The following is a 21,743-nucleotide window of genomic DNA, read 5'->3' on the forward strand; positions in this document are numbered from 1 at the left end:
ATGTGATATGGCCAAAAGGATGTGATGAATGATATATGTGATGTATGAGATTGATCATGTTCTTGTAATAGGAATCACGACTTGCATGTCGATGAGTATGACAACCGGCAGGAGCCATAGGAGTTGTCTTTATTAATCGTATGACCTGCGTGTCAACATAAACGTCATGTAATTACTTTACTTTATTGCTAACCGTTAGCTGTAGTAGTAGAAGTAATAGATGACGTGACAACTTCATGGAGACACGATGATGGAGATCATGATGATGGAGATCATGGTGTCATGCCGGTGACGTTGATGATCATGGAGCCCCGAAGAGGGAGATCAAAAGGAGCAATATGATATTGGCCATATCATGTCACTATTTGATTGCATGTGATGTTTATCATGTTTTTGCATCTTGTTTACTTAGAACGACGGTAGTAAATAATATGATCCCTCATAATAATTTCAAGAAAGTATTCCCCCTAACTGTGCACCATTGCGACAGTTCGTTGTTTCGAAGCACCACGTGATGATCGGGTGTGATAGATTCTAACGTTCACATACAACGGGTGTAAGACAGATTTACACACGCGAAACACTTAGGTTGACTTGACGAGCCTAGCATGTGTACAGACATGGCCTCGGAACACAGGAGACCGAAAGGTCGAGCATGAGTCGTATAGAAGATACGATCAACATGAAGATGTTCACCGATGTTGACTAGTCCGTCTCACGTGATGATCGGACACGGCCTAGTTGACTCGGATCATGTAATCACTTAGATGACTAGAGGGATGTCTATCTAAGTGGGAGTTCATAAGATGAACTTAATTATCCTGAACATAGTCAAAAGGTCTTCGCAAATTATGTCGTAGCTCGCGCTTCAGTTCTACTGTTTAGATATGTTCCTAGAGAAAATTTAGTTGAAAGTTGATAGTAGCAATTATGCGGACTAGGCCGTAAACTGAGGATTGTCCTCATTGCTTCATAGAAGGCTTATGTCCTTAATGCACCGCTCAGTGTGCTGAACCTCGAACGTCGTCTGTGGATGTTGCGAACATCTGACATACACATTTTTATAACTACGTGATAGTTCAGTTAAACGGTTTAGAGTTGAGGCACCGAAGACGTTTTGAAACGTCGTGAAACATATGAGATGTTTCGAGGGCTGAAATTGGGATTTCAGGCTCGTGCCCACGTCAAGAGGTATAAGACCTCCGACGATTTTCTTAGCCTGCAAACTAAGGGAGAAAAGCTCAATTGTTGAGCTTGTGCTCAGATTGTCTGAGTACAACAATCATTTGAATCGAGTGGGAGTTGATCTTCCAGATGAGATAGTGATGTTTCTCCAAAGTGATTACCACCAAGCTGCTAGAGCTTCGTGATGAACTATAATATATCAAGGACATATATGATGATCCTTCAGATATTCGCGATGTTTGACACCACAAAAGTAGAAATCAAGAAGGAGCATCAATTGTTGATGGTTGGTGAAACCACTAGTTTCAAGAAGGGCAAGGGCAAAAAAAGGGGATACTTCATGAAACAGCAATTTTTCAGCTGCTGCTCTAGTGAAGAAACCCAAGGTTGAACCCAAACCCGAGACTAAGTGCTTCTGTAATAAAGGGAACAGCCACTGGAGCAGAATTACCCTAGATACTTGGTAGATAAGAAGGCTGGCAAGGTCGATAGAAGTATATTGGATATACATTGTGTTGATGTGTACTTTACTAGTACTCCTAGTAGCACCAGGGTATTAGATACCGGTTCGGTTGCTAAGTGTTAGTAACTCGAAATAAAAGCTACGGAATAAACGGAGACTAGCTAAAGGTGAGATGACGATATGTGTCGGAAGTATTTCCAAGGTTGATCAAATATCGTACGCTCCCTCTACCATCGAGATTGGTGTTTGCGTTGAGCATAGACATGATTGGATTATGTCTATCGCAATACGGTTATTCATTTAAAGAGAATAATGGTTACTTTGTTTATTTGAATAATACCTTCAATGGTCTTACACCTGAAATGAATGGTTTATTGAATCTCGATCGTAGTGATACACATGTTCATGCCAAAAGACAGTAATGATAGTGCCACCTACTTGTGGCACTGCCACGTAAGTCATATCGGTATAAAACGCATGAAGAAGCTCCATGTTGATGGATCTTTGGGCTCACTCGTTTTGAAAGGTTTGAGACATGCGAACCATGTCTATTTGTGTATATGCATGAAGAAACTCCATGCAAATGGACCGTTTGGACTCACTTGATTTTGAATCACTTGAGACATGCAAATCATACCACATGGGCAAGATGACTGAAAGCCTCGTTTTCAGTAAAATGGAACTGGAAAGCAACTTGTTGGAAGTAATACATTTTGATGTGTGCAGTCCAATGAGTGCTGAGGCATGTAGTGGATATCGTTATGTTCTTACTTCACAGATGATTTGAGTAGATGTTGAGTATATTTACTTGATGAATCACGAGTCTGAATTATTGAAAGGTTCAAGTAATTTCAGGGTGAAGTTGAAAGATCGTCGTGACAAGAGGATAAAAGATCTATGATATGATCATAGAGATGAATATCTGAATTACGAGTTTGGCACAAAATTAAGACATTGTGGAAATTGTTTCACAACTAATACAGCCTGGAACACCATAGTGTGATGGTGTGTCCGAACATCATAACTGCACCCTATTGGATATGATGCATACCATGATGTCTCTTATCGAATTACCACGATAGTTTATGGGTTAGGCATTAAAGACAACCACATTCACTTTAAATAGGGCACCACGTAATTCCGATGAGATGACACCGTATGAACTATGGTTTAGGGAAACCTAAGCTGTCATTTCTTAAAAGTTTGGGGCTGCGACGCTTATGTGAAAAAGTTTCAGGCTGATAAGCTCGAACCCAAAGCGGATAAATGCATCTTCATAGGACACCCAAAACAGTTGGGTATACCTCCTGTCTCAGATCCGAAAGCAATAAGGGATTGTTTCTAGAATCGGGTCCTTTCTCGAGGAAAAGTTTCTCTCAAAAGAATTGAGTGGGAGGATGGTGGAGACTTGATGAGGTTATTGAACCGTCTCTTCAACTAGTGTGTGGCAGGGCACAGGAAGTTGTTCCTGTGGCACCTACACCAATTGAAGTGGAAACTTATGATAGTGATCATGAAACTTCAGATCAAGTCACTACCAAACCTCGTGGGATGACAAGGATGCGTACTACTTCAGAGTGGTACGTAATCCTGTCTTGGAAGTCATGTTGCTAGACAACAATGAACCTACGAGCTATGGAGAAGCGATGGTGGGCCTGGATTCCAAAATGGCTCGAGGCCATATAATCCGAGAGAGGATCCATATATGAAAAACAAAGTGTAGACTTTGGGAGAACTACTTGATGGTCGTAAGGCTGTTAGGTACATATGGATTTTAAAAGGAAGACGGACAATGATGGTAAATGTCACCATTAAGAAAGCTCGACTTGTCATTAAGATGTTTTCCGACAAGTTCAAGGAGTTGACTACGATGAGACTTTCTCACTCGTAGCGATGCTAAGAGTCTGTTGGAATTATATTAGCGATTACTGCATTATTTATGAAATCTTGCAGATAGGATGTTAAACATTGTTTCCTCGACGATTTTCTTGAGGAAAGGTTGTATGTGATACAACCAGAAGGATTTTGTCAATCCTGAAAGATGCTAATAAGTATGCAAAGCTCCAGCAATCCTTCTAAGGACTGGAGTAAGCATCTCGGAGTTGGAATGTATGCTTTGATGAGATGATCAAAGATTTTGGGTGTATAAAAAGTTTATGAGAAACTTGTATTTCCAAAGAAGTGAGTGGGAGCACTGTAGAATTTCTGGAAAGCATATAGGGTTATTTGGAAAGTGTGTTTCAATGGAAAGCCTGGATTAAGCTACTTGAGCATTGAGCATCAAGATCTATAAGGATAGATCAAAACGCTTAAATGGTACTTTCAAATGAGCACATTCCTTTACATGATCTTGAAGGTGGTCAAGATGAATCAGTCAAAGAAGGAGTTCTTGCCTGAGTTGTAAGGTATGAAGTTAAGACTTAAAGCTCGACCACGGCAGAATAGAGAGAAAGGACGAAGGTCGTCCCCTATGCTTAAGACATAGGCTCTATAGTATGCTATGCTGTGTATCGCACCTGAAGTGTGCCTTGCCATGAGTCACTCAAGGGGTACAAGAGTGATCCAAGAATGGATCACAGGACAGCGGTCAAAGTTATCCTTAGTAACTAGTGGACTAAGGAATTTTCTCGATTATGGAGGTGGTAAAAGAGTTCGTCGTAAAGGGTTACGCCGATGCAAACTTTGACACTAATCCAGATTATTCTGAGTAGTAAACTGGATTCGTATAGTAGAACAGTTATTTGGAATAGCTCCAAATAGAGCGTGGTAGCTGCATCTAGAAGATGACATAGAAATTTGTGAAGTACATACGGATCTGAATGTTTCAGACCCGTTGACTATAACCTCTCTCACAAGCATAACATGATCAAACCTAGATCTCATCGAGTGTTAATCACATGGTAAATGTGAACTAGATTATTGGCTCTAGTAAACTCTTTGGGTGTTAGTCACATGGGGATGTGACCTTGAGTGTTAATCACATATCGATGTGAACTAGATTATTGACTCTAGTGCAAGTGGGAGACTGTTGGAAATATGCCCTAGAGGCAATAATAAATTGATTATTATTATATTTCCTTGTTCATGATAATCGTTTATTATCCATGCTAGAATTGTATTGATAGGAAACTCAGATACATGTGTGGATACATAGACAACACCATGTCCCTAGTAAGCCTCTAGTTGACTAGCTCGTTGATCAATAGATGGTTATGGTTTCCTGACCATGGACATTGGATGTCGTTGATAACGGGATCACATCATTAGGAGAATGATGTGATGGACAAGACCCAATCCTAAGCATAGCACTAGATCGTGTAGTTCGTATGCTAAAGCTTTTCTAATGTCAAGTATCATTTCCTTAGACCATGAGATTGTGCAACTCCCAGATACCGTAGGAATACTTTGGGTGTGCCAAACGTCACAACATAACTGGGTGACTATAAAGGTACACTACAGGTATCTCCGAAAGTGTCTGTTGGGTTGGCACGAATCGAGACTGGGATTTGTCACTCCGTGTGACGGAGAGGTGTCTCTGGGCCCACTCGGTAGGACATCATCATAATGTGCACAATGTGATCAAGGAGTTGATCACGAGATTATGTGTTACGGAACGAGTAAAGAGACTTGCTGGTAACGAGATTGAACAAGGTATCGGGATACCGACGATCGAATCTCGGGCAAGTACAATACCGCTAGACAAAGGGAATTGTATACGGGATTGATCGAATCCTCGACATCGTGGTTCATCCGATGAGATCATCGTGGAACATGTGGGAACCAACATGGGTATCCAGATCCCGCTGTTGGTTATTGACCGGAGAACGTCTCGGTCATGTCTGCATGGTTCCCGAACCCGTAGGGTCTACACACTTAAGGTTCAATGACACTAGGGTTATAAAGGAAGTTTGTATGTGGTTACCGAATGTTGTTCGGAGTCCCGGATGAGATCCCGGACGTCACGAGGAGTTCCGGAATGGTCCGGAGGTAAAGATTTATATATGGGAAGTCCTGTTTTGGTCACCGGAAAAGTTTCGGGGTTTATCGGTAACGTACCGGGACCACCGGGAGGGTCCCGAGGGTCCACCAAGTGGGGCCACCAGCCCCAAAGGGCTTCATGGGCTAAGTGTGGAAGGGGACCAGCCCCAGGTGGGCTGGTGCGCCGCCCCCCCACAAGGGCCCAAGGCGCAAGGGAGAGGAGAAGGGGGCAAACCCTAGGGCAGATGGGCCCTAAGGCCCATCCTGGTGCGCCTCCCTCTCCCCCTCCCCCTTGGCCACCCCCCTTAGATGGGACCTAGGCTGGCCGCCACCCCTAGGGGTGGAAACCCTAAAGGGGGCGCAGCCCCTCCCCTTCCCCTATATATAGGTTGAGGTTTGGGCTGCTCATAACACGCGAGTTCCTCTCCTCTATATGACGCAGCCCTGCATCTCTCCTTCCTCCTCTCCCGCGGTGCTTGGTGAAGCCCTGCAGGATAGCCACGCTCCTCCATCACCACCACGCCGTTGTGCTGCTGCTGGATGGAGTCTTCCTCAACCTCTCCCTCTCTCCTTGCTGGATCAAGGCATGGGAGACGTCGTCGGGCTGTACGTGTGTTGAACGCGGAGGTGCCGTCCGTTCGGCACTAGGATCTCCGGTGATTTGGATCACGACGAGTACGACTCCTTCAACCCCGTTCTCTTGAACGCTTCCGCATAGCGATCTACAAGGGTATGTAGATGCACTCTCCTTCCCTACGTTGCTGGTTTCTCCATAGATAGATCTTGTTGACACGTAGGAAAATTTTGAATTTCTGCTACGTTCCCCAACACTAATCACACAACTAATACATGCATATTAATCTCCTTCTTAAAAGTTCAATGAGGTGCGGGATAAGCTCCTACCGGAGGATCGCGTAGGAGCAATTCAAGAGGAAATAGCGGGATTTTTGCTCGACCAGATCATAGATCCCAAAGGAGAATACCATTACCCGCTACCGCAGTAATGCCTCCATGTAGGTGAAATTGTATATACCAAATTGTATATGTATACATGTGTATGTGTGAATGATGGTGCAAGACATTCGATGATATATATATATATATATGATCGATTCTACGAGAAATTCTATTTATATATATGCATAACGTGTACAATATGTAGTATCGTAAAATACCAGCAAATGAAAAAAAATTAAATGGAAAACACAAAATTAAAGGAAAAAGAAATCATGAACCCCAAACCCCCCAAACGTTCTAGTAATGGTTGGTGTTACCAACCGGTACTAAAGGTCTCCCCACCCCCTGCGCTAGCTCGTGCCACGTGGTGCCCCTTCAGTGGCGGTTCGTGTTGAACCCGTACTAAAGGGGGGGGACCTTTTGTGCCGGTTACAGAACCGACACTAATGGGCCTTACGAACCGGTGATGCAGCCCGGTTCTGCACTAGTGAGAGGTACACTGGCAACGACCAAATTCACGTAGCCAACGGGTCGGGTATGGCTATTGATCACATTGGTCACACAACTATTTCAACTCGAGGTCGTGATCTATATCTCAACAATGTTCTTCACATTTTGGATGCTACAAATAATCTAATCTCAGCAAGCAAACTTGCTCTTGATAATGACACCTTTGTTGGAATTCACCCTCATTTTTTCTTGTCAAGGATATGGAAACGAGGAAGGTTCTACTTCGAGGCAGGGATAGGAAAGGTCTCTATCCTGTCAAGCACGTCGGAACCAACGTCAAGAAGCAAGTTCTAAGTGTCACCAAACCATCTTCGGATTGGTGGCACCGACGTTTTGGTCACCCATCTTCCATCCTTGGTAGTAAGATCATTAGTAAAAGAAACTCCCGTGTGCTAGTAGTGATGACAATAAACTTGTATGTGACTCCTGTCAAAAAGGCAAAAGTCACCAGTTACCTTATCCTCAATCTATGAGTGAATCAAAATTTCCTTTGGAGCATAATTTCTCCGATGTTCACTAGTAGAAAAAGGGCCATTGGAACGGGTTCGTAAGGCCCATCTGTCCCGGTTGGCGAACCGAGACTAAAGGGTCATTACTAATTCCCTAGGCCTTTAGTCCCGGTTCTTACATGAACCGGGATAGATGGGCCTCCATGTGGCCGCAGCGGCGAGCCCAGGCAGGAGGGCCTTTGGTCCCAGTTGGCAACCGGGACCAAAAGGCATCCACACGTCAGTAGCTGGCAGGAGCTGAGGTTTTTGTTTTTTTGAAAGGGGTGGTTTAGGGGTTTTGGGGGTTAATTTAGGTTGTTAGCTAGCTAATAGAGAGAAGTGCCCTCTCTTATCTCTATGCTTGGTTTACAAACGCTACTGCTATGCCTAAACATGGCTTAGATTGAAGTGAAGGCAATATGTGGTGCATGTCGAAAGTAATACTAATCCTAATTAACTTGATCAAGTTTGGATTGTACTACTTTCGACATGCACAACATGCATGTTGCCTTCACTTCAATCCAATTCATGTTCATTTCACCCACTGATATATAACTCTTCATGCTCGCATCATGCATCTTCATAATAACAAGTCCTACTAATCATCATCATACAACTTCTACTCGTTATTAATAACAAGCCATACGATCATCATCCTCATAGCCATCGAACCAACCCTACTTAATTGTTCTTAGCACATGATCATCAATATTAGGTAGGACCTAAATACCCTCTTTAAGGTAAAATAGCATAAAACAATATAGACCCCAACTCTCCATTATGGAGAATGGAGATCATCCTGTCTCCAATTCTTGCGCTTCGCTTCCTTTTGCTTCCAAGAACCTCTCCTTACGACTGTCCATACATTTTTCCATTCTTTAATTAGCATTTCTCCACTTCTTTTGGAAATCTGGTATGGACAGTTCAGATTCGTAGGATGACCTGGATGTATGTTCAAAACATCAAGGCTACCATTCTGAATACATCAAATGAGGCACACAATCCATCGGGGTTCTCTGTTGAAAAACATAGTAATAACTTCATAGTTAGCAATGATGTACTAGTTTTAGAAGTATGCAAAAGATGCACGGATGTCGTAATAGTAAAAAATCTTACCAGGGCATCTCCATGGTAGTTACCGTGGTTCAACACATGCACTAGTGGCACGTATTGACCATAATGTTGAGGAGTTTGATTGTAGATATTGTAATTCTCAATATGAGTACAAAATGCGATCAGATGATTTTTCTCCTGATAAGTTAATTCGGAGCCATCAGTGTAGTGGGTTTTGTCTACCATCTTCCGCACAATCTTTGAACAATGAAATAAGTTGTCAACTATTTTGAAATAAACAATATAAATTAGTTAATAACTATGTTTGAGAAACTCACACAGCGGTAGAATTGGAGGCGTATCAACAAGGACCCAAATGTCCATATTGTCTTGCTCGATTTCAGGATCACCAAGGTCCATGGCGACAAGCATATCCTCTTGAAAACCATACATCTTGCAAAGTGCTTCCCATTTTTTGCAACCAAAATGGGTTACGCTCTTAGAATTGTATAGTTTTACTTCAAAATCCATTCCATGATGGGTCCTTAGGTGAATTTTCTTTGTTTCCATCCTTTCATGGTCTTCAAAACCCATCCTCTCCAAGACATAGCGTTTTGCATGACATGGAATAAGCTAGTCGAATTATAAAAGATGAAAATTACACGTTGAAATAGTTGAAGTCGTGCTTAATTACGAAAAAACACTTGTCATCGTTGCGTACCATTTCAACATCGAAGGTCTCCTCGAGCTTAATGCTGAAGCGCCGACCTTCGTCTAGGTGAGGCCTGTCGCACAGACCTCCGTCATCTTGGCACCCGTCGCACTCCCCCGGGAGACTTTCCTTGTCTGAGTACGACATTTCCTACATCATATGAGCATTCAAACTTGATGACCATTACATTTCAATGGTTGAAAATATGAGCAAAAACATTTCAAAATATCTTATAGGACTCATATTGACATGGAGATTTGGCTGGTCTCACCTCGAGGTCGGAGGGGGGTCGGTGACGGGGACGGCGGCGGGGATGATGGAGGGGGCTCCTAGATTGATGCAAAAACAAAAACCCTATAACCTATCAACTAATCAAATGCATACGCCTTGCATGGTGCTCTCCAATTTTAGCATTCAAAGTAGGAGTATTTTTCCAATTTGAGCATTCAATAAGCAAAACCAAATCGTAAACTAAAGTAGTATTCAAATTAGCATGCATTCAATTATAAGCAAAACTACATCATCTCTTGCGTCTATGCATTATCGAATATTATCACTAATACACCTCGAATACTATCATACATATAGCATCGCTAATACATCTAGAACAGTAGCGCCCGACGGGTATCGGCGCGGGCGGTGGACACCCAAAGAGAAGGAACCATCACAGGATCATAGCTCCAGTGAGATCCCTGAAGAACCTGCCAGGTATTGTCGAACCTGCCCTCCAACGCAACCATGTAGCGACGGACGTGCTCGTCCTCCTCGCTGACACGGTGACGTACCACCTCCGCGGTGTCCGGAAGCCTCGACACCATCACTAGCCCATGTGACCGCCACCAAACAAGGATCGGGTCAACGACGAGCTGGCTCCTCACCAACCTGCGCCGCCCGAAAGGTAGCACCTCCCAATACTAGCCCGGCGGAGCCCAGTCCTGGACATGGCCCCTCTAATCAAGCCGGACTCCTCCGCCGAGTCTACAACGAGGATGCGGGATAGGCATCGTCGACGTCGATGCGGGAATAATTTCTTGAACTAAAAAAATAAACTAGTTCTATTAATTTTCTTGCTAAAATAAACTACTTCTATAGTAAAATAAAGTAGTTTTATTAAATAACCTAGTTCAACTACTAAGCACTTACTATAAATAAAATAAAGTAGTACTTATTAAAAATGAACTACTTCTATTGTAAAATAAAGTAGTTTTATTAAATCAAATAGTTCAACTACTATATTCGCAAAAAAAAACTAGTTCAACTACTAAGCACTTACTATAAATAAAATAAAGTAGTACTTACTAAAAATATACTAGTTTAACTAGTTCTATTATTTATTGACGCCCCCCCCCCTCATGTCGAAGTTATCAGGGAGGGCGTATATCGAAAACGACATACCTGATAAAAAATAAGAAGAGGAAGAAGAAGAAGAAAAAAAAGAGGAGAAGAAGAAAGGAATAGAGGAGAAGATTGAAAAAAAAGAAGAAAAAAAAGAGGAGAAGAAGAAAGGAATATAGTCTTCTCCTCTATTCCTTTCTTCTTATCCCCTATTTTTTCTTCTTCTTTTTTCCTCTTATTATTTATTTCTCCACGTCTTCCTCTCCTCTTCTTCTCGTTCTTCTTCTCCTTATTTTCCTTTTTCCTCTCCTTCTTTTTCTTCTTCATCCTTCTTCCTTCTTCCTCTTTTCTTCCTTTTCATTATTTTACTTTGCCCTCTCCGATCCACTAACCTAGAATCTACTATCCTAAAATGCACTAGCAGTATTACTAATAACCTAAAATGCACTAAATCAATTAACGTTAAATGTAACTTTTGCAACACAATTTTTTTCTAAATATGCATATATATATGAACATATATATACATAAATTGACAAAAAAATTCTATGAACAAAAAAATACATCAATGCATACATATCCATGGATCATACATACATCTGCATATATATACATATACATACAACATCCATATATACATACATCAATGGATTACAAAAAAGTCTATGAAGAAAAAACCAGAGAGCAGGCCGGGGCGGCGGCGCGCGGCAAAGCAGAGCAGGCCAAGGCGGTGGCGGCGGCGCGCGGCAAGCACAACAGGCAGGGGCGGCGTGTGGGGGGAGGGAGGGGGCTCACTGGGCGGCGACGACGAGGCGTGGCCGAGGGCGGCGACGGCGAGGTCGGGGCAGAGGGCGGCCACGTCGGTGCAGGGGTGGCGCGGGGCGGCGACGGCGTCGGGGCGGCGCGGGATGGCGTCGAAGGGGCGTGGGACGGTGCGCGGTGACGAAGGCGATGGCGAGGCAGAGTGCAGCCTGGCAGCGGCGTTGGGCGGGATCGAAGAACTGAACGAAAATTTTCACAAGTGTTGTTTATATAGACAGAGCATTGGTCCCGGTTGGTGGCACCAACCGGGACCAATGCCCCCTTTAGTCCTTGTTGGTGGCACCAACCGGGACTAAAGGTTGGGCATTGGTTCCGGTTGTTACCATGAACCGGTACCAATGCGTACCTTTAGTCCCGGTTGGTGGCACCAACCGAGACTAAAGGCCTGCCCGCGTCGCGGCATGAAATTTAGTTCCACATCGCTAGTTGAGGGAGCGAGTGTGGTTTATAAGCCCCACTCCCGCAGCCCTCTCGAGCTCCTCTCAAATGCAGGCTTTCGGGCCTAAACACACTATACCTGCCTATGGGCCTACTGGGCCTTCTGCGGGCCTGAATCCTGGCCCATGGGTGGGTTTCTAGTCGTATTCAGGCCGTGGTGGCCCATTAGGTGGCAATTTTTTTTCCATTTTTTGTTTTCTTTGTTGTTTTTTTATTTTTTTTCTACTTACAACAAAATACTTACTCTTGCTATTTTTATTTATTTTATTAAGGTTTATTTTATTTTGTTTTGTTTCTACTTATTTATTTTATAAAAGTTTATTTTATTTTATTATATTTTATTTTATTTTGTTTCTACTTATTTATTTTATAAAAGTTTATTTTATTTTATTTTGTTTCTACTTATTTTTTTTTTCTACTTATTTATAAAAGTTTATTTTGTTTTTACTTATTTATTTTAATTTCTTTTTTGCTTTTTGTATTTATTTTATGAAAATTATTTTTGCTTTTAATGATTTGAACAGAAAATATTTTGATAATTTTAGTTGCATAAATTCTATATAATTTTAGTTTCAGTAATACTAGAGGTTTATAAGCCCTGAGTGCAGAGACGATGAAGGGGAGGCGCAATGTTCACATGCACGTTGCTTAGCTTCAGGCCTTGAGGAAGTGGTGTAGACTGCACGAAGCTATCAGGGTTTCGGACGAAAACTACACATAGCTCCGTGTAGTCTACACTATTTCTTCAAGGGTCATGGCAAAAATTGGATGCACTTCATGTACAAAACGGACAATTTGTTTCGGGATATCAGGGTTTCATACAGAAACTCATCTGTTACAACAAGCATTTCAAATGAACTACGAAAAGGTTGAAAGTTGGCATAGTATCATCATAATAGTTGTGGAGAGAAAGTCTTCACTTTTTCTTCGCTTATGTCCTTTGCTTATTGCGCCGTAACCATGGATAATCTTCATCGTTTATCAGGATGCTTGGGTCAGCCTTGACTTTGAAGGGAGGAATTTCATGAAACTTTTCATAATCTTCAGACATGTCTATCTTGCCCTCCACTCCCACGATGCCCATTTTTCCTGAAAGAACTATGTGGCGCTTTGGCTCATCGTATGATGTATTCGCTTCCTTATCTTTTCTTTTTCTCAGTTTGGTAGACATGTCCTTCACATAGATAACCTGTGCCACATCATTGGCTAGGACGAACGGTTCGTCAGTGTACCCAAGATTGTTCAGATCCACTGTTGTCATTCCGTATTGTGGATCTACCTGTACCCCGCCTCCTGACAGATTGATCCATTTGCACTTAAACAAAGGGACCTTAAAATCATGTTCGTAGTCAAGTTCGCATGTGTCCACTATGTAACCATAATATGTGTCCATTCCCCTCTTGGTTGTTGCATCAAAGCGGACACCGCTATTTTGGTTGGGGCTCTTTTGATCTTGGGCGATCGTGTAAAATGTATTCCCATTTATCTCGTATCCTTTGTAAGTCAGTGCAGTCGAAAATGGTCCCCTGGACAACGAGTACAACTCATCACAAACAGTGTTGTCACCTCTGAGATGTGTTTCCAACCAACTGCTGAAAGTCCTGATGTGTTCACATGTAATCCAGTTGTCACACTGCTCTGGGTGTTTGGAGCGTAGACTGTTCTCGTGTTCATCGACATATGGGGTCACCAAGGTAGAGTTCCGTAGGACTGTGTAGTGTGATTGAGACCAAGAATACCCGTCCCTACATATTATTGAGTCCCCTCCAAGCGTGCCTTTTCCAGTTAGTCTCCCCCATGCCGCGATTTAGGGAGACCTATCTTCTTAAGGCCAGGAATGAAGTCAACACAAAACCCAATGAGATCCTCTGTTTGATGGCCCATGGAGATGCTTCCTTCTGGCCTAGCGTGGTTACGGACATATTTCTTTAGGACTCCCATGAACCTCTCAAAGGGGAACATATTGTGTGGAAATACGGGGCCCAGAATGACAATCTCGTCGACTAGATGAACTAGGACGTGCGTCATGATATTGAAGAAGGATGGTGGGAACACCAATTCGAAACTGACAAGACATTGCACCACATCACTCCTTAGCCTTGGTATGATTTCTGGATCGATCACCTTCTGAGAGATTGCATTGAGCAATGCACATAGCTTCACAATATGGCTAATCGGACGTTTTCCGGTAGAAGCCCCTGTTGGGGAACGTAGTAATTTCAAAAAAATTCCTACGCACACACAGTATCATGGTGATGCATAGAAACGAGAGGGGAGAGTGTGTCCACGTACCCTCGTAGACCGAAAGCGGAAGCGTTAGCACAACGCGGTTGATGTAGTGGTACGTCTTCACGATCCGGCCGATCCAAGTACTGATCACACGGCACCTCCGAGTTCAGCACACGTTCAGCTCGATGACGTCCCACGAACTCCGATACAGCATAGCTTCACAGGAGAGTTTCGTCAGCACGACGGCGTGATGACGGTGATGATGATGCTACCGACGCAGGGCTTCGCCTAAGCACTGCTATGATATGATCGAGGTGGATTATGGTGGAGGGGGCACCGCACACGGCTGGGAGAGATCAACAGATCAACTTGTGTGTCTAGAGGTGCCCCCTGCCCCCGTATATAAAGGAGCAAGGGGGAGGCCTGCCGGCCCCTATAGGCATGCCAGGAGGAGGAGTCCTCCTCCTAGTAGGAGTAGTACCCCCCTCTTTCCTACTCCTACTAGGAGGGGGAAAGGAAGGGGGAGAGGGAGAAGGAAAGGGGGGCGCCTGATACGTCTCCAACGTATCTATAATTTTTGATTGTTCCATGCTATTATATTATCAACCTTGGATGTTTTATATGCATTTATATGCTATTTTATATGATTTTTGGGACTAACCTATTAACCTAGAGCCCTGTGCCAGTTTCTGTTTTTTCCTTGTTTTAGAGTATCGGAGAAAAGGAAAATCAAACGGAGTCCAATTGACCTGAAACTTCACGGAACTTATTTTTGTACCAGAAGAACCCCACGGAGTATCGGAGATGGACCAGAAGAGTCCCAGGCTGCCCACGAGGGTGGAGGGCGCGCCCACCCCCCTGGGCGCGCCCCCTGCCTCGTAGATAGCCCGGACATCCACCGACGTACTTCTTCCTCCCATATATACCCATCTACCCTAAAAACATCGAGGAGCACAATAGATCGGGAGTTCCATGGCCAGAAGCCTCCGTAGCCACCGAAAACCAATCTAGACCCATTCCGGCACCCTGCCGGAGGGGGAAATCCCTCTCCAGTGGCCATCTTCATCATCCCGGTGCTCTCCATGACGAGGAGGGAGTAGTTCTCCCTCGAGGCTGAGGGTATGTACCAGTAGCTATGTGTTTGATCTCTCTCTCTCTCTCTCTCGTGTTCTTGAGGTGATACAATCTTGATGTATCGCGAGCTTGGCTATTATAGTTGGATCTTATGATGTTTCTCCCCCTCTACTCTCTTGTAATGGATTGAGTTTTCCCTTTGAAGTCATCTTATCGGATTGAGTCTTTAAGGATTAGATAACACTTGATGTATGTCTTGCGTGGGATACCCGTGGTGACAATTGGGTATTCTATTGATCCACTTGATGTATTTTTGGTGATCAACTTGCGGGTTCTGCCCATGAACCTATGCATAGGGTTTGGCACACGTTTTCGTCTTGACTCTCCGGTAGAAACTTTGGGGCACTCTTTGACGTTCTTTGTGTTGGTTGAATAGATGAATCTGAGATTGTGTGATGCATATCGTATAATCATACCCACGGATACTTGAGGTGACATTGGAGTATCTAGGTGACATTAGGGTTTTGGTTGATTTGTGTCTTAAGGTGTTATTCTAGTACGAACTCTTGAATAGATCGATCAGAAAGAATAACTTTGAGGTGGTTTCATACCCTACCATAATCTCTTCGTTTGTTCTCGGCTATTAGTGAGTTTCGAGTGACTCTTTGTTGCATGTTGAGGGATAGTTATATGATCCAATTATGTTATTATTGTTGAGGGAACTTGCACTATTGAAAGTATGAACCCTAGGCCTAGTTTCAACGCATTGCAATACCGTTTATGCTCACTTTTATCATTCGTTACCCTGCTGTTTTTATATTTTCAGATTACGAAAACTATTATCTACTATCCATATAGCACCTGTATCACCATCTCTTCGCCGAACTAGTGCACCTATACAATTTACCATTGTATTGGGTGTGTTGGGGACACAAGAGACTCTTTGTTATTAAGTTGCAGGGTTGCTTGAGAGAGACCATCTTCATCCTACGCCTCCTACGGATTGATAAACCTTAGGTCATCCACTTGAGGGAAATTTGCTACTGTCCTACAAACCTCTGCACTTGGAGGCCAAACAACGTCTACAAGAAGAAGGTTGTGTAGTACACATCAAGCTCTTTTCTGGCGCCGTTGTCGGGGAGGTTAGCGCTTGAAGGTATATCTTTAGATCTTGCAATCAAATTTTTTTGTTTCTTGTTTTAGCACTAGTTTAGTTTATAAAAGAAAACTAAAAAAATATGGAACTAAGGGTACCTCATATGCTTCATCTTTTTAATATCTATCATGAAAATAAGGATTCCGATAATTGTGCTCAAGTGCTAGAAGAAGAATGCATTAGAATGTTTTGCACTAAATATTTGAATGATGAGGATGATTGCAATGTTGTTAGTATGAATTCCCTGACTATCTATGATGCTAATGATATGCAAAGCCATGAGCTTTGGGAAGCTATGTTTGATGAAGATGATATTTTTTGTCCCCCAAGTTTTGATGATCAAATTTATTATGATGAAAGCATGCCTCCTATTTATGATGATTATATTGATGAAAGTGGATTTGGAGAGGTCATGACTTTATTTAGTGATGATTCCACTATTTAGTAGACATCAGTGCAGCCCCCCTCTCCTAGTCCAATTTGGACCAGAGGGGGAGGGGCACGCGGCCTTCCCTAGGCCAGCCCCCCCTCTCTCCACTAAGGCCCATAAGGCCCATTATTTCTCCCGAGGGGGGGGGGGGTTCCGGTAACCCTCCGCACTCCGGTTTTCTTCGGAACCACCCAGAACACTTCCGGTGTCCGAATATAGTCATCCAATATATCGATATTTACGTCTCGACCATTTCGAGACTCCTCGTCATGTCCGTGATCATATCCGGGACTCCAAACTATCTTCGGTACATCAAAACACAAAAACTCATAATACCGATCGTCACCGAACTTTAAGCGTGCGGACCCTACGGGTTCGAGAACTATGTAGACATGATCGAGGCACGTCTCTAGTCAATAACTAATAGTGGAACCTGGATGCTTATATTGGCTCCCACATATTCTACAAAGATCTTTATCGGTCAAACCGCATAACAACATACGTTGTTCCCTTTGTCATCGGTATGTTACTTGCCCGAGATTCAATACCTAGTTCAATCTCGTCACCGACAACCCTCTTTACTCGTTCCGTAATACATCATCCCGCAACTAACTCAGTAGTTACAATGCTTTCAAGACTTATAGTGATGTGCATTACTGACTGGGCCCAGAGATACCTCTCCGACAATCAGAGTAACAAATCCTAATCTTGATCTATGCCAACTCAACAATTACCATCGGAGAAACCTATAGAGCACCTTTATAATCACCCATTTACGTTGTGACGTTTGGTAGGACAGAAAGTGTTCCTCCGGTAATCGGGAGTTGCATAACCTCATAGTCATTGGAACATGTATAAGTCATGAAGAAAGCAATTGCAATAAACTAAACGATCAAGTGCTAAGCTAACGGAATGGGTCAAGTCAATCACATCATTCTCCTAATGATGTGATCCCGTTAATCAAATGACAACTCATGTATATGGTTAGGAAACTTAACCATCTTTGATTAATGAGCTAGTCAAGTAGAGGCATACTAGTGACACTCTGTTTGTCTATGTATTCACACATGTACTCAGTTTCCGGTTAATACAATTCTAGCATGAATAATAAACTTTTATCATGATATGAGGAAATAAATAATATCTTTATTATTGCCTCTAGGGCATATTTCCTTCAGTCTCCCAGTTGCACTAGGGTCAATAATCTAGTTCACATCTTTATGTGTCACATCACCATGTGACTAATACCCAAAGGGTTTACTAGAGTCAATAATCTAGTTCACATTGCTATGTGATTAACACCCAAAGAGTGATCATGTTTTGCTTGTGAGAGAAGTTTAGTCTACGGGTCTGCAACATTCAGATCCGTATGTATTTCACAAATTTCTATGTCTACAATGCTCTGCACGTAGCTATTCTTGCTAATTGCTCCCACTTTCAATATGTATCCAGATTGAGACTTAGATTCATCTAGATCGATGTAAAAAGCTTGCATCGACGTAACTCTTTACGACAAACTCTTTTTATCACCTCCATAACCGAGAAATATTTCCTTAGTCCTATAAGGATAATTTTAACCGCTGTCCAGTGATCTAATCCTAGATCACTATTGCGCTCCCTTGCCAGAATCATCCTAAGGTATACAATAGGACTAGTAAATAGCATAGCATACTTTATAGAACCTATGACTGAGACATAGGGACTGCCTTTTCATTTTCTTTCTATTTTCTGCCGTGGTCGGGTTTTGAGTCTTTACTCAACTTCACACCTTGCAACACAGCCAAGAACTCCATCTTTGACTGTTCCATTTTGAACTACTTCAAAATCTTGTCAGCGTATGTACTCATTGAAAAAACTTATCAAGCGTCTTGATCTATCTCTATAGATCTTGATGCTCAATGTGTAAGCAGCTTCATCAAGGTCTTTCTTTGAAAAACTCTTTTCAAACACTCTTTTATGATTTGCAGAAAATTCTACATTATTTCTGATCAACAATATGTCATTCACATATACTTGTCAGAAATGCTGTAGTGCTCCCACTCACTTTCTTGTAAATACTGGCTTCACCGCAAGTCTGTATAAAACCATATGCTTTCATCAACTCATCAAAGTGCATATTCCAACTCCGGGATGCTTGCACGAGTCCATAGATGGATCGCTGGAGCTTGCTCATTTTGTTAGCACCTTTTAGGATCGACAAAACCTTCTGGTTGCATCATATACAACTCTTCTTTAAGAAATCCATGAAGGAATACGGTTTTGACATCCATTTGCCAGATTTCATAAAATGCGGCAATTCCTAACATGATTCAGACAGAATTTTAAGCATCGATACGATTGAGAAAATCTCATCGTAGTCAACACCTTGAACTTGTCGAAAATATTTTGCGACAATTCGAGCTTTGTAGATAGCAACACTACTATCAGCGTCCGTCTTCCTCTTGAAGATCCATTTATTCTTAATGATTCACCGATCATCGGGCAAGTCAATCAAAGTCCATACTTTGTTCTCATACATGGATCCCATCTCAGATTTCATGGTCTAAAACCATTTCGTGGAATCTGGGCTCATCATCGCTTCCTCATAGTTCGTAGGTTCGTCATGGTTAAGTAATATGACATCCAGAATAGGATTACCGTACTACTATGGTGCGGATCTCACTCTGGTTTACCTACGAGGTTCGGTTGTAACTTGATATGAAGTTACATGATCATCATCATTAGCTTCCTCACTAGTTGGTGTAGGAGTCACTGGAACAGATTTCTATGATGAACTACTTTCCAATAAGGGAGCAGGTACGGTTACCTCATCAAGTTCTACTTTCCTCCCACTCACTTCTTTCGAGAGAAACTCCTTCTCTAGAAAGGATCCATTCTTAGCAACGAATGTCTTGCCTTCGGATCTGTGATAGAAGGTGTACCCAACTGTCTCCTTTGGGTATCCTATGAAGACACATTTCTCCGATCTAGGTTTGAGCTTATCAGGATGAAACTTTTTTCACATAAGCATCGCAACCCAAAACTTTAAGAAACGACAACTTTGGTTTCTTGCCAAACCACAGTTCATATAGCTTCGTCTCAACGGATTTAGATGGTGCCCTATTTAACGTGAATGCAGTTGTCTGTAATGCATAACCCCAAAACGATAGTGGTAAATTGGTAAGAGAGATTGCACCATATCTAATATAGTACGGTTACGATGTTCCGACACACCATTATGCTGTGGTGTTCCAGGTGGCGTGAGTTGCGAAACTATTCCGCATTGTTTCAAATGAAGACCAAACTCGCAACTCAAATATTCTCCTCCATGATAAGATCGTAGAAACTTTATTTTTTTGTTACGATGATTTTCCACTTCACTCTAAAATTATTTGAAATTTCCAAATGTTTCAGAATTATGTTTCATCAAGAAGATGTACCCATATCTTACTCAAATCATCTGTGAAGGTCAGAAAATAACGATACCTACCGCGAGCCTCAACACTCAACGGACAGCATACATCAGTATGTATTATTTCCAACAAGTCTGTTGCTTGCTCCATTGTTCTGGAGAACTGAGTCTTAGTCATCTTGCCCATGAGGCATGGTTCGCAAGCATCAAACGATTCATAATCAAGTGATTCCAAAAGCCCATCAGCATGGATTTTCTTCATTTGCTTTACACCAATATGACCTAAATGGCAGTGCCACAAATAAGTTGCACTATCATTATTAACTTTGCATCTTTTGGCTTCAATATTATGAATATGTGTATCACTACGATCGATATTCAATAAACCATTCACCTTGGGTGTATGACTATTGAAGGTTTGATTCATGCAGATAGAACAACAATTATTGTCTGACTTTAAATGAATAACCGTATTGCAATAAGCATGATCAAATCATATTCATGCTTAACGCAAACACCAAATAACATTTATTTAGGTTCAACACTAATCCCGAAAGTATAAGGAGTGTGCGATGATGATCATATCAATCTTGGAACCACTTCCAACACACATCGTCACTTCAGCCTTAACTAGTCTTTGTTCATTCTGCAACTCCCGTTTAGAGTTACTAATCTCAGGAACTGAACTAGTATCAAATACCTAGGGGTTGCTATAAACACTAGTAAAGTACACATCAATAACATTTATATCAAATATACCTTTGTTCACTTTACCATACTTCTTATCCGCCAAATACTTGGGGCAGTTCTGCTTACAGTGACCAGTCCCTTTGCAGTAGAAGCACTTAGTCTCAGGCTTAGGTCTAGACTTGGGCTTCTTCACTTGAGCAGCAATTTGCTTGCCGTTCCTCTTGAAGTTCCCCTTCTTCCCTTTGCCCTTTTCTTGAAACTAGTGGTCTTATCAACCATCAACACTTGATGCTTTTCTTGATTTCTACCTTCCTCGATTTCTACATCACGAAGAGCTTGGGAATCGTTTCCGTTATCCCTTGCATATTATAGTTCATCACTAAGTTCTAGTAACTTGGTGATAGTGACTAGAGAACTTTGTCAATTACTATCTTATATGGAAGATTAACTCCGACTTGATTCAAGAAATTGCAGTACCCAGACAATCTGAGCACATGCTCATTGGTTGAGCTATTCTCCTCCATCTTTGTAGGCAAAGTACTGTGAGAGGTCTTCTACCTCTCGACATGGGCATGAGTATGAAATACTAATTTCAACTCTTGGAACATCTTATATGCTCCATGGCGTTCAAAACATTCTTGAAGTCCCGGTTCTAAGCTGTAAAGCATGGTGCACTAAACTATCAAGTAGTCATCATACTGAGCTTTGCCAAACGTTCATAACGTCTGCATATGCTCCTGCAATAGGTCGGTCACCTAGCGGTGCATCAAGGACATAATTCTTCTGTGCAGCAATGAGGATAGTCCTCAGATCACGGAGCTAGTCCACATCA

This window comes from Triticum urartu, chromosome 5A (genome assembly GCF_056163025.1).
Source record: "Triticum urartu cultivar PI428250 chromosome 5A, HENAU_Tu73, whole genome shotgun sequence".
In the NCBI taxonomy this organism is placed as follows: Eukaryota; Viridiplantae; Streptophyta; class Magnoliopsida; order Poales; family Poaceae; genus Triticum; species Triticum urartu.